Source organism: Petaurus breviceps, unplaced genomic scaffold (genome assembly GCF_028583685.1).
Source record: "Petaurus breviceps papuanus isolate PSGF00001 unplaced genomic scaffold, PetGlider_PUasm1.0 173, whole genome shotgun sequence".
NCBI classification, from domain to species: domain Eukaryota; kingdom Metazoa; phylum Chordata; class Mammalia; order Diprotodontia; family Petauridae; genus Petaurus; species Petaurus breviceps.
This window is the reverse complement of record NW_027185759.1, coordinates 12,232,628-12,246,747: the sequence shown is the minus strand read 5'-3', so window position 1 is coordinate 12,246,747 and position 14,120 is coordinate 12,232,628. Positions and strand designations below refer to the sequence as shown.

At 43.6% G+C, this 14,120-nt stretch overlaps 1 protein-coding gene and 1 long non-coding RNA gene across 2 annotated transcripts in view; one reads left to right on the top strand and one right to left on the bottom strand.

Annotated features, from left to right (window-relative positions):
* Window positions 1-545, bottom strand: part of MBNL1 (muscleblind like splicing regulator 1) — a 219,873-nt gene extending 219,328 nt beyond the window's left edge. Inside the window, exon 1 of the mRNA XM_069083423.1 lies at window positions 406-545. The gene's annotated coding sequence lies outside the window, so the exon portion shown is untranslated. The remainder of the gene's footprint in view (window positions 1-405) is intronic.
* A 394-nt stretch (window positions 546-939) lies between these two features.
* LOC138157697 (uncharacterized) lies at window positions 940-13,775 on the top strand. The gene is made up of 3 exons (XR_011167434.1): window positions 940-1,052; window positions 2,777-2,983; window positions 12,143-13,775. It is a non-coding gene; the product is annotated as an uncharacterized lncRNA (long non-coding RNA).
* Window positions 13,776-14,120: the final 345 nt, after the last annotated feature.

Genomic DNA, 14,120 nt, shown 5'->3' with positions numbered 1-14,120 from the left:
TAAGTTCTGAGCACACTTGCACGCACCTGTTTTCTTTCTTTCTTTCTTTCTTTTGCCTTCTTTCTTGTTTTTAGACTGCAAAACTGTGTCTAGGCTGGGCTTTGACAGGGTCTGCAGGACGCACACGCACGCACACACGCACGCACACACACACACAGGAAACCCAACTGCAGCTGTGACCTTCTGCTTTCTGTGGGGCTGGAGATGGTGTGTGATATGAAACCATCGAGTGTGGTCGCCCAGCCCCTGCCTGGTGGGACGCATTCTCTTCTCTCCAGTGCTGCATCTCATTTCCTCATTCAAACGCCTCCATTCTCCCGGCCCCCACAACAGAGTCCAAGCCCAGGAGGAAGGAGAGCAGGAGAGCAGGGAGGGGAGAGCACAACTGTGAAAATGGAAACTCACCTCTCACATTTTTTCAGAGGCAACCAGACTGCAGACGGCTTGCCCAAGGCATTGTGGGATTCCTTCTGACCAGATGACCAAGATTGGAAATGGCACTTGTCGGTCCCTTGTCACAGGAGCATCATGAGGACGGCCAGAGCTCATTCAGCTGCAGCGAAAGCCTGTGGGCTGTGGCACGGAGCTGGGCAGACTCTTATCTCTGATGTCTGGTTTCCGTTGCTGCCTGTACCGCCCCTCCCCCATTCAGCCAACCCTACCAGGAAGCACTGGGCGTACTTGCTCAAGCCTCAAGAATGCACACACAGGGAAAAAAAGCTGGGAAACTTTCAGCTGCGGGCTTGCCTGGCTGGCACTCCCCCCAGGAGCCCCCCACGAGCCAGGCAGGAAGAACTGCAGAGGCCGTCCCACCGGGCCTGCTGCTTGGGGATGAGGGAAAAGGGCCGAGGGAGAGCCTGAGCTGCAGCAGAGCATCCCCTCCAAAGTTCTAGTGGTATCTCCCATCTTATATGTAAAACATTATAACCTCTGAGCTGCAGTGCAAATGTAACACATTCTTGCTGTCTGCCTGAGCCTCTGCAAATCGGGGCAGACCGATGCATCCATGAGAGGGAGGCCTCTGCTGGGACTGGGCAGAGCCCACGGACAAGGTTAGCCTGAAGGTTAGATTCAGATGAGGAGGGAGCCCTCACACTTGGCAGGGCTGACGATGCTGAAGCAGCCTTGCTGCAGCAGAGGGAGGGACCCAAGTTCAGCAGTCACTCCCTGGTCATCCTCAAAGTGGCGAGTCCTCAGGAAACCTGGCCGTGACCCGAGTGACTTCCATCCTCCGGAAGAGCCAGACTTCCCTTAACGTTCCTTTAGTCCAGGGGCTCTGGGGCTTTTTGTGCCATGGACCCACCCCATCCTTTGTCAATGCACTGGAGCCCATGGACCTTTTCTCAGAATCAGGTTTTTAAATTTTAAAAGTTTGCATAGGATTGCAAAAGAAACCAATTATATTAAGAGTTATGAAAATATGTTTTTGAAAAGTTCATAGACAGTAGGTTAAGAGCACTGCTCTATATTAACACAGAATACTGTTTGTTAAAGAACAAACATTGGACAGTTTTAAAAGAAAGCAACATTGTGTAAAATATCAGAGAAGCTTACTATCAAAACATCGGAGGAAGGGAGAGGGGAAGCAGAAATCTTACCCTGTTCACAGGTCCTAATACCATCTCTTGCTTCCAAACTTAAGTCCACCACTTTATAAGCTCATGGAAATGCCCCTAGAGAGGGGCAGCTAGGTGGCACAGTGAGTAAAGTGCCAGCCCCGGAGTCAGGAAGACCCGAGTTCGGTTCCAGCCTCAGACACTTAACACCCACACAAAAAAACTAGCCATGTAACGTTGGGCAACTTACTTAACCCGAATTGCCCTCCAAAAAAAGAAAAAAAAGATTGCCCCTAGAGGAAATCAGCAGATCTGGGTTTGAAATCTGCCTCTGACATAAGCCTGGCCAAGTCACGACCTCTTCTGGTCATGGTATTTTAATCTGCAAAATGGGGGGGGGGTGTTGAATGAGATCAAAAGTTTCTAACCTGGGGTCAATGTACTTGTTTTTGTTGACATTTTAATAACTGCATTTGCATATAACTGGATTACTTTGTAATTCTCTGTATTTTATTTGATGAATATAAAAACATAATTTTTGAGAAAATTTTGAGAAAACTTCCATATTCTTGGCAAGAGTGTCATAGGAACCTAGGACACAAAAAAGGTCAAGAACCCCTGGACTAGAGTCGCCAACAAGCATTTATTAAGCACCTAATGTATGACAAGCACTCTGTTAGGGGCTACCTGGTCTCTGAGGCCCTTGTCAGCTTTAAATCTAGATTCCTCAGAGGCTAAGCTCTAACAGCATCAGATGGAAATACAGTCTATTTTATGTTCTCTGTATGTGACAACGACTGTCAGAAGTGAGGGGAAACATAGTCAACGTGGGCAGAACCAGAAACTCCATAGGTTAAAAGGTAGGCCCAGTAAAGAACCTCCCTGTATCAATGGAGATCCCTCCCTGTTCTGCAACTTAGAGTGAGAGGTAAAGTGACTTGCCCAGGGTCAACAAGCAATAATCACCAGAGACAGGGATTGCTCAGGCCCAGATCTAATAATTCTCATTTTCCGTGGGCTCTTTAAGTTTTAGTACAGGGGGATGATATGAGGGACAGTACTGCTGAATACATAGAATTTCCCCACAGGGTAATGTTAGGGTTGAGGTAACATGAGGGATGAGCAGGGCCAAGCTAGGGAAGCTGGATTTGGGAGTGCTTCCAAATGTCAGCCACCCAGTTCTAAGTGGCACTTACGCATGAAAATTATTGGTTTGACAGACCTTGGAATAGAATTATTTTGAAGTAAATTAATATATTATGCCCACTGTGGAATGGGAAATGGAGCAGAAGCCACCCGTGCCTTTGGATTATCTGAACAGAAAATCTATTATTTGAAGAGGTCCTTTAATCAGACTGGGGAAAGCTCTTGGAAAAGGTTCGGTTGAAGGCTTAGATGGAGATGAGGAGGAAAGCCATTGTACGGAGGTGAGTAAAGTCAGGTAATTCCTTGACCTGAGTCACTAGAAGGTATCCAAGCATTCATGCATGTTTAAGGATGCTCTTCTAAGCACATTGAAAACAGACAGACAAAAGCAAAACAAACCAAATGCTGCCTTAAGGTGCAGGACTTAGAAAGCCCAAGCTGAAGCAGCTCCCTCCTTGTCCCTTTCCTCCCCTCCCATCCCCTGCTATTGTGCAGCCCACGGCTTTCCTTCCATTCCTGCCATTGTTAGGGGTTGCCTGGAGCCGCTTCCTGTTCCCTGCAAGCAGCAACAAGACCCAGGGGTTGGGTTTAAATCCTGGGGCATGGCTGCTCCTCTTTGATATTTCCCAGGGAGCCTAGGTTTTGAACATCATGGGAAATATGACAGTATCAAGATGTCTGAGCACGTAGACATGCTGAATCCCTCCAAAGGGGAAAGAAAGGTTCGCCTTGGGAATAGCCCAAAGAAGAATCCAACCCAACCCACCAAGGATTTCAGCAGCAGCGTTAATGAGGTTGCCATTAATTTCTTGGCAGGATAATGGATTTCTCCTAGGGACTTCTCTCACACTGCCCATCACAAATTCAAGTCAGTGGAATAAGCATTTACTCTGTGGTGCACACATTCATAGACCTACAGATGGCCCACAATGCAGCACCCTCATTGACAAGTGAGGGCGCAAGGCTCATGGAGGTAGAAAAAGTTGCCTAAAATTACAAAAGAATACAAAAACAATTCTTGCCCCCAGGGAGCTTAGGTTCCACCAGATCTTCCCTTGGGAATGGTAAGTCAACTTTCCCCCTCTAAGACCTAATATCTCACTGAGTTTTGATTCTCTTTAAAATTTCCAGTGGAAAACTTTGATATATTTTGGTTTGTATTTCTGAGTTTAAAAACAAAACAAAACAATTTACCCCTGGGAGCAAGACTATGAAAAACCAGAATGTGAAACCATAGGTGACAAACGAGAAATGTTTTCTCCACCTTGATACTGAGGAATAGGGGAAACTTCTGGTAACTAGAGAAATGGTATCAGAGACCCACTGTCTGCTCCACTCAAGAGAATACAAAGAAATACAAGCAAAAGGCTGGAATGCCAGAACCAGCACAAGGTCCCCACCCCATTAAACAACCCAAGAGGGAAAAGAAAGAAAAGTCAGGAGACGTCAAAATATGGCAGTCAAAACGTCCCACTAAAAGTGTAGAAGGACTGAAAAATGAGAAATGAACTCAAATCAACTTGGACACAAAGAATGAGTAATGATATCAGGCTAAGGAAGCACCTTTGACAGCATCACAACTTATCACACTAATGATACCTTTTGCGAGTTCTGAAGTTGCATTAGGATCATCGGGTAATAAATATGATGAATGAACGTTTGGGGACCATCGACAGAGAATGCAACACTGACCTCCATTAGTCCCTTCAGGAGTATTATCTTCTGACCTTTAAATCATGGGCACGATGCAGGAGAAATTCAATCACAGAATAATAATAACAACAGCATTTATGTGCTTTAAAGTTTGCAAACAACTTGACATATGATTGTCTTATTTGATCTCCATACCAACCCTGGCATCAAAAATGACCTTCACAATGTCCTAGGAGAATTACGCTTTCTTAGTTCTATGAAATCAAGGTCCTAGGAAACTGTTTTCAGTGTATCCTGCTCTATCAAAAGGAGGTCATATGAGAGTAGAAAAGAAAGTCATAGAAAACAATAAGAGATAAAGTAAGTAGATTTTTTGAATAGGGGAAGTCAAGGCAATTGGGGTTAAGTGACTTGCCCAAGGTCACATAGCTAGTAAGTGTGTCAGGCATCTGAGGCCGAATTTGAACTCAGGTTCTCCTGACTCCAGGGCCGGTGCTCTATTCACTGTGCCACTTAGATGCCCCATACACATATTTTTAAGTAAAATATTCTGTCCACTCATGCCTGAGCACCCTCAATCCAATGGTGTGAAGTTCTGCAATGGCCTATTAATGTAGAAAGGTTAAGAATATGGGTACAGACAGGGATAGACTTTCAACTGAAGACCAACCTAGGTTAGGTTAATGAACTTTACAAGGATCATTTTCTCTATTTTTCCCCTTAAAAACAATGAGAAAGCAGGACATGGTGGTGTATGCCTATTGTCCCTGCTACTGGGGAGGTTGAAACACATGGATCAATGAACTTCTACAGCTCTGAGCTGCAGCTGGGTTACGCGTCATGGTGAATCCCCCATCCCCTGAACAGGAGGGCTAGGGTGGGATAAAGACAGAACACCAAGCTGCCCAAAGAGGTAAGAACCAATCCAGGTCAGAAAGTGAGGGCAACACTTCCATGTAATTCAGGACTGTGTTATTGCCAATCTTCTAGCCTGGGTGATATTGGGAGATTCCATCTGTGAAACAAAATGAAATGAATGAAACTAAAACATATAACACCAGGGAGAAGCGGAATGTGAGTGCCTAATCTTTTTGAATGGTGGACCTTCTTTGCACTAATTCGAAACCTTAAATTTACTGCATGTAGAAATAATGACAATGAGGTCCTCAAGTAGGAATTGGGATATGGGAACATGGTAATGAATGATCAAAATGAATCTGGAAAGTGGCCTAGACAAGTTGAAGCAACTGAAGCCCAGACTGGTTAAATGAGGACAGAGGGGGCCATGGCAGAGAATGCTGGATGGAATCAGGAGACCTGGGTCTGACGCTGGGCTCTGCTCCTTCCAGAATCTGGGCAACCTTGGACAAGTCACTCAGCCATCCTGGGCTTCAGTGTCCTGGACTCTAAAATGAGGAGGCTGGACCAGATGGTGTCTCTGCTCCCTTGCTTCGGAGAATCAGTGATCCCAGCAAAAAAAAGTGGCAGAATGCAACTGAGAGCCATGTTTCCCTCATTCCTAGATCTTTCCACTATAATGCGCTACCACCTCTGACATTCCATATTCAGTTGCCTAAATTGTATTTTCAAATGTGCTACATTCCATGTGAAAAGGAGAAAATTGTGTTTTCTTTTGGTTTTCTTTTTCTTTTTTGCTTTTTGGAGGGCAATTGGGGTTAAGTAATTTGCCCAAGGTCACACGGCTAGTTTTGTGTGTGTGTGTGTGTGTGTGTGTGTGTGTGTGTGTGTGTGTTAAGTGTCTGAGGCCAGATCTGAACTCAGGTCCTCCTGACTCTGGGGCCAGTGCTCTACTCACTACACCACCTAGCCGCCCCTTCTTTTGGTTTTCTTAAGGATGAATTATGAATGATAAAAATAAGCAAAGAAATGTAAAATATAAGTTGAGACTTGAAGTATATATAATATCTCTGAGAGGCAGCATGGCATCATGGGTAGAGGTCTGGTCTTGGAGGCATGAGGACCCAGGTCCAAGTCTCCTACCTAAAACTGATGTTTCTGTGTCCCTGGGCAAATCTCTCAGCCTCTCAGTGCCCCAGAGCCCTCTTAAGACAAGAGACAGCAGAGAAAGAACCAAGCTACACTGCTCAAGGGAGATTTCTCCTCCAGGAGTTCCCTGGATGAATGAAACCAGGTCAAGCACATTGATCTATTGCCTGTGCTGGTGCATGTGTGTGCATGTGTGTACGTGAGTGTGTGCATGCATGCATGTGAGTGTGTGTACATGTGAGTGTGTGCCTGTGTGCATTGTGCACATGTGTGTATGTGCACCTGTGCATGTGTGTGAGTGTGAATGTGTGTGCATGCATGTGAGTGTGTGTGCATGTGTACATGTGAGTGTGTGCCTATGTGTGAATTGTGCACATGTATGTATGTGTACCTGTGCATGTGTGTGAGTGCATGTGTATGTGCAAGTGGGAATTGTGTGCGTGAGTGTGTGTGTGCACATGTGTGCCTGTGTGTGTTCCTTGTATGCGTGAGTACATGTGTGTGAATGTGCATGTGTGTGCATGTGCATGTGTGTGCATGCACAAAGGAGAAAGGAAAAGAGAAAACCATGTGGGGGAGGGGGGAGAGGAGGGAAGAATGGAAGGAAGGTGAGACCTAGGATCTCCCTGGGAGAGGGAGCTTGCGTGTGTGCTGCCATGTGGCAATGCTGATTCTGATATATGTATGCACTTGCGGACTCCCTGCTTTCTTACAATAGAGTGTATGGGGCAGTTTGCATTTTGTCTCTTTGTCCCCAAAGCCATCACATACTTGTAGTTGTTTAGTTGATTCAATCATGTCTGACTGTGATCCCATTGGGGATTTTCTTGCCAAAAATATTGGAATGGTTTGCCACTTCCTTATTCAGATCTTACTTCAAATGAGGAAACTGAGGCAAAGAGAGTTAAGTGGCTTGCAAAGGGTCACACATCTAGTTAGTGACGTCAGATTTGAACGCGAGATTTGACTCTAGGTCCAGTACTCTTTCCAATGTATCATGGAGCTGCCCAAAAGATGTTGTCGCTGTTCAATTCTGTCCAACTCTTTATGGCACCAATTAGGGTTTTCTTGATAAAGATACTTGAGTGGTTTTCCACTTCCTTCTCCAGCTCATTTTACAAATGAGGAAACTGAGGCAAACAGGGTTAAGTGACTTGCCCAGGGTCACATAGCTAGGAAGTGTCTGGGGCCAGATTTGAACTCAAGAAGATGAGTTTTCATGACTCCGAGCCTACTGCTCTATCCACTGACCCCCCTAGCTATACATAGCATGCATTTAGTAAATGTTTCTTGATTGATTGATTGAAAATTCCTTCCACCAATGGAAACCAGAAAGTCATCTGTAAATCTAATCTTGGAGAGGTGCCTACACAGCTAGATTGGGGAGACACACAAAAGGAAAGCTGCCCATGGCCTCCAGAAGCCCTCACAGGGGTGCGTGTTCACATATGTGTGTGCATGTGTAGACCACTGGGAGGGGCAGGGGAGATACCAAGCACCAGAGGGAGAGGACACCAGGGAAGATGTCCTGAAGGTTACTCTTGAGATGAGTCCTGAAGGAAATCAGAGTTTGCAAGAGTCAAAGGCAAGGAAGAGGAAGGATATGTCACTGAGACCTACTGAGACCAAGGGATTTGTCCAGAGTCACACAGGTGGTAGATGAAAGAGAACATATACCCCATCCATGATATACATGCACATATTGTAAATGCACACAGATAGGCGTGCATCTGGTCCTGGCACCCCTGGGGGACCCCACCCACAACCACTCTCAGGTGGTCATGACTAGCCAGAGTCCCAATACACCCAGGGTGCACACTTCAGTTCTTACCCACCTCCACTAATAGGCTTAGGTTGGGAAGAGCTGGACCTGGGCCCCAGAGCCAAGCTTTCTCCCCTCACCCACCCACACTGCTCAATCATCTCAGCTCCTTAATTCAGGTACATTGAAGGTTCTGCTGCAGGCTCTTTGGCTCTCCTATTGGCTACCACCAACAGCAAACTGGTTGAGAAAAGCACCACTGGACAAGCCCATTGTCTTTTCCAGGTTCCTAATGCTTTCACATGCAAATAAATCCCATAAAAGTCTTAAAGATATGAAGTATATTTAAATAAACTATCCTAAAGATATGAAGATACGAAATCTGAAGGGCACTTTCTCTCCTCTGTGTGTGTATGTATGTGTGTATATACATATATCTATCTTTGTGTGTGTCTATAAACACATATACACATAAACACACACACACACACACGGGGAAGCTAAAGGTGCTCGACCTTACTCAGGATGATACAGCTGGTGTGCATCAGAGGAGGATTTAACCCAGGTCTTCCTGACATTGGGCTGGCTCTCTCTCCACCATGCCAATCTGCTTATCTATGCACAAAGACACACTTATTGATTTGTATAGTTAATCAGTCAGTAACCATTTCTTATATGCCAGGCACTGTGCTAAATTCTGGGAGTACAAATGCAAAAAAGAAAGATGGCCTCTGTCCTGGAGGAGTGAAAAAGGGTAGGGTGGGAAGGGACCTGCTGAAGGACGAGAGGAAAATGTCTGACGTAGTGAGAAATGAAGAGCTGATTGGCCCAAGGCCCTACTTAAATGAAGGTTTAACTGTAGGGAGGAGTTCTTGGCTTGACTCTCCATTCTGAGAGATCCCAAGGATAGAGGGTACTGATTAGAGCTGAGGGTGGGGAACCTGCAGCCTTGAGGCCACACATGGCCCTCTAGGTCCTCAGGTGTGGCCAGTCCTCACAGAACAAATCCCTTTCATAAAAGGATTTGTTCTGTAAAACTTGGACTCTACAGGCTTAACACAGTTCCTGGCACACAGTAGGTGCTTAATAAAAGTTAAGTGAATGAATGAAAGAATGAATGAAGACGTGAGAACAAGGTTAATATGATGCTGTAAGATGATGAAGAGGCTGGGGGTCCAAAGCAGTCTAGCCAGGTGGGGAAGAATAGCTATGGACACACGGACACATGTATATACACAAGGAGTTTGGGCCCAGACTTGGCGATATCAAGGAATTCCTTGTTGTGGTCCAAGATTCTAGGAACTGCTCACAATTACTTTAATCCTTATCTAACATCTCTGTGTGGACCACCCAGCTCCAATGTCACTGGGAAAACCTGAGAAGTTGGATGAGCCAAAAACATCAGTGCCAACTGTATTCTAGGAATGTACTGAATTTCTAAGAAAAGCTGGCTGCAAGGGTATCTCATGCCTGATGCAAAAGATTCAGAGCACCGCAACACAAGCTTTCTGATTTCTGACATTTGTGGGGGGGGGGGCCGGTAAGATGGCTCTGATTAGAAAAGATTTGTAAAATTTGGGGCTAAAGCAGCATTTTCCACCGAAGCCTCAAATGTAGCTAATATATATGTGTGTATAATGTGTGTGTGTATATATATACATACATATATGTACATGCACAATCTATGTATATGCATATGCATATGTACATGCACACATCTATGTATATGTGTATGCATATGTACACGCACACATCTATGTATATATATATATATATATATATATATATACATACATATTTCCTACCGATGTGGTAAAGTTAGACGATGCTACTGAAACAGCTGCATATTCTTCTAATATCTGGGAAATAAAGTTAATGTTTGTAAGTAACTGACTTCATCTTCATCTGGAGGATTTTCTGGGCATTTCCTATGAAAGCATTAACCGCCTAATCTTGCACAGAAGATACATCCATTATCCAGAAATCAACTGTTTTCAATTCTTGATAAACGTTATGCAGTAGCTCCTGGGTCCTTAGTTCACATGAAGCTAGAGAATCATCCACATCTTCCATAGGAGTCGATTTACCTGGTTATAGTATGGGATTTTTCCCTTTTCAACAAATATGAGAAAGAAAGGGAAGAGAGGGGGAGTGAGGGAAGGAGAGGAAGGACAAAGGAAGGAAGGAAGGAAGGAAGGAAGGAAGGAAGGAAGGAAGGAAGGAAGGAAGGAAGGAAGGAAGGAAGGAAGGAAGGAAGGAAGGAAGGAAGGAAGGAAGGAAGGAAGGAAGGAAGGAATTGGAGGAAAGAATGGAAGGAAAAAGAAACATGAAGAGTGAGAAAGAGAATGAGAGAGAATGGCCATTTTCAGTAAGTTTTTGGAAAACAATATTCATAATTAATTTTGGGAACACCTCCTAAGAGAATTATGTGATTTCTTCAGTGGCAGCCCTTATCCTCTAACTGTGCCACTGAATCACTTTTTCCAAGGATCCTGATGGCCTCCTGACCCCTTCCTTCTCAGCCTTGCTGGAACCTTGGGCCTTGCTCCACACTTCCTTCTTCTGTAAAGTTCAGCTTCCTTGGTACCACTCCTCTTCTCTGGCTCTCTCCTATGATTCTAGTCACGCTTTTTCTGCTTAAATCAGACCTCGTTTGGAGCAGCACATTCAGCTCTGAAGGCCACCTTTAGGAATGTCACTAAGTAGAGAGTGTCCCAGAGACAACCACACTAGTGTAAATTCATGCTTTACGGGGGACATGAAGGAGAAACTAGAGCTCCTCAGCCTTCTGTGGTCTGGCCTGAGAAGGACAATCGAGTGTCTATGGGAAAATGAGTCTTAAGTCACATGAGCCATGTGGGGACCGAGCCTTTTAGTTAGTTATATATTATATGAAGTTAGAATCTGTTTTTTCAGACTCAGAGCATGTATTTGCTTTCTTTCCTTTGCCTTTTCCAGAGGAACTCACCAAGCTCAGCATAAAAAGTGAGTAGAAGAAAGTCCCCATGACCCATGAGGAGGCCTTCCCAAAGGGTAATCAGGCTGCTGGAGGAGAGAAGAGTTATTGAACCTTAGTGATCTTGCTTCCTGGGAGCCTGAAGCCCGTTCTCTGCTCGCATTCATCAGACAGAGAGCTTAGCATTGAGGGCAGAGGACAAGGTCATGGAGATCTAGGCTGAAGTTGTCCTACTGATAATTACAAGCCATGTGACTGTGGGTTAGTAATTTAAAATTCCTGAGCTTATTTCTAAAAATGGGACAATAATACCACTAACCAGCCTCACAGATGATCATGAGCTTCACACAAGCTTATGTTCCTCAAATGCTTTGCAGATGTTACAGAGGGTTTCACCTTATGATATTCACTATGGCCAATAGCTAAAATGTTCACTATTTCAAACTCTGCTCCTTTGATCACCTGCTATGTTTGAGTCTCCTTGGACTCGTTCTCACTCACTATTCTCCTCTACAAATGTAACTGTTTCTTGGTCACTGAACATCTCCTCTGTGTATCGGTTCACAGAAAAACTGACCAAGTGGGTGCTTATAGAAGAAGGACCGTACCTTTATTGTCTCCTAAATTATGAATGGTGCTCAGATTTCAAGAACCAGGGTCATGACAATGTCAACAGTGAATTTATCACCGCATTTTTACTTTATTGGAATCCTGCAATGTTCTTTAGCACGGCATTCCCACCCTTCATGGTCCATGAAGTATTGCTTTTATTTCTGGAGAGTGGAAGGACTTTAATCAAAAAGTTTCTGTAGACAGAGTCGAAAGAAGCACTTGAGGGGGAGGCCAGGTAGCACAGCAAGTAAGAGCAACAGCTCTAGTGTCGGGATGACCTGAGGATCAAATCTGGGCTGAGATACTTAGCACCACACCCAGAAATAACTGGCTGTGTAACCTTGAGCAAGTTACTTAACCCCAATTGCTTAAAAAAAAAAAAAAAAGAAAGAAGCACTTGATTGATTATCTTACTAAGGCCTCAGTTTATATTTTTCATTTATTTCCCAGGTTTAATCAGAACTCCTGCTTCCAAGCTTTGGATTAATATTAGAAGATGAAAGTCAAAAGTCCATCACAATGACAGAAAAGGAAAATGACAAATACTGGAGGGTTTGTGGGAAAATTGGGATTTTTTGTGGGAAAATTGATGGATTGTTGGTGGAGTTGTGAGCTGATCCAACCCTTCTGGAGAGCAACTTGGAACTGTTCCCAAAGGGCTATTAAACCCTGCATACCCTTTGATCCAGCAATACCACTACAAGGTCTACATCGCAAAGAGATTGTAAAAAATGGAAAAGGACCCACATGTACAAAAATATAGCAGCTCTTTTTGTGGTAGCAAACAAATGGAAATTGAAGGGATACCCATCAATGGGGGAATGACTGAACAAGTTGGGGTATATGACTGTGATGAAATGCTACTGTGCTATAAATATGCTGAATAGGATGCTTTCAGAAAAGATTGAGAAGACATACACAAACCAATGCAAAGTGAAATGAGCAGAACCAGGAGAACATCGGACACAATGATAGCAATATTCTTCAATGATCAACTATGAATAACAGCTAATCTTAGCAATACAATGACCCAAGATAATTCCAAAGGACTCATGATGAAAAATGCCATCTATCTCCAGAGAAGGACTGGTGGAGTCTGAACGGAGATCAAAGTATTTATTTTTTGCTTTTTAAATTTTCTTGGGATTTTTTGTTATGTATTTTCTTTTGCAACATAGCTATTATGGAAATATGCTTTGCGTGACTTCACATGACTAATCTATGTCAAATTTCTTGCCTTCTCAAGGGGAGGGAGGAGAGGGAGAAAGAGAATTTGGAACTCAAAATATTTTTCAAAAACCCAAATGTTACAAAAATTTTACATATAATTGATAAAAAGAAAAACATTGAAAAATGGCACCATCTTATTTTTCTAGTATGTCCATGTTGACATTATGGTAATAGTGAGGCATCAAGAGACAATGAAATGAGTGCTGGATGTTTCTGTCTTTGCTTTGCTTTTCTTTCCTTTTCCTTTCCTTTCCCTTTTCTTTTCTTTTCTTTTCTTTTCTTTGAAGCATAGTGCCTTTGTAATCAATAAATCTACAAGCATTTATTAATTGCCTATTATGGACCATGAAGCTAAGTGTCTATTGTTGAGTGTAGCTTAACCCACCAGAGGACTTCTGGTAGTGGAGACCTTTCTATCTTTCTGTATGTCCCAATGGAGAATGGGGTGAAGAGGACAAAACCTGAAATTTCTGCATCCTCCAGCTGACTAGTGGGCAAACTGGCCTTGAGAACTGTTGTCTCTTTAGCCTCATATTTTTGGTTTCTTTTTAAGTATTTGAAACTGTCCAAATCACTCATAATTAAGAGATATGCAAAACAAAATTACCCTTATTCCCAGAAAATTATTAAAAAGTGATTTTCAAAAACCAGCAGAGTTAATGTTCTAGAGGTTTTAGAAAACAAACACCATTACTGACAGAGCTATAAAGTGGCACAACAATTCTGGGGGCAGCTAGGTGGCGCAGTGAATAGACCCCTGGCCCTGCAGTCAGGAGGACCTGAGTTCAAATGCGGCCTCAGACACTTAACCCGTACTAGCCGTGTGACCTTGGGCAAGTCACTTAACCCCAATTGCCCTGCCTTCCCCCTCCAAAAAGCAAAAAACAAAACACTTCTGGAAGGCAATTTGTAACTATGCAAATAAAGTGATGAAAATGTTCATACTCTCTGAACCAAAGGAAGAAATGTCAGAAAAAAAAGTGTTTCATATACATCAAAATATTTATGGTAACACTTTTCATGGCATCAAAGAAGTGGAAACAAGTGAATGAAGGAACAGTTAAACAAATTGTAGAATACCAGTATGAAGAACCATTGCAGAATTCTAAGAAACAGTGAGCGTTGTGAATACGGGGAAGCCTGAGAGGACTTGGGTGGACTGATGCAGAGTGAAGTGAGCAGAAACAGGAAAACAATG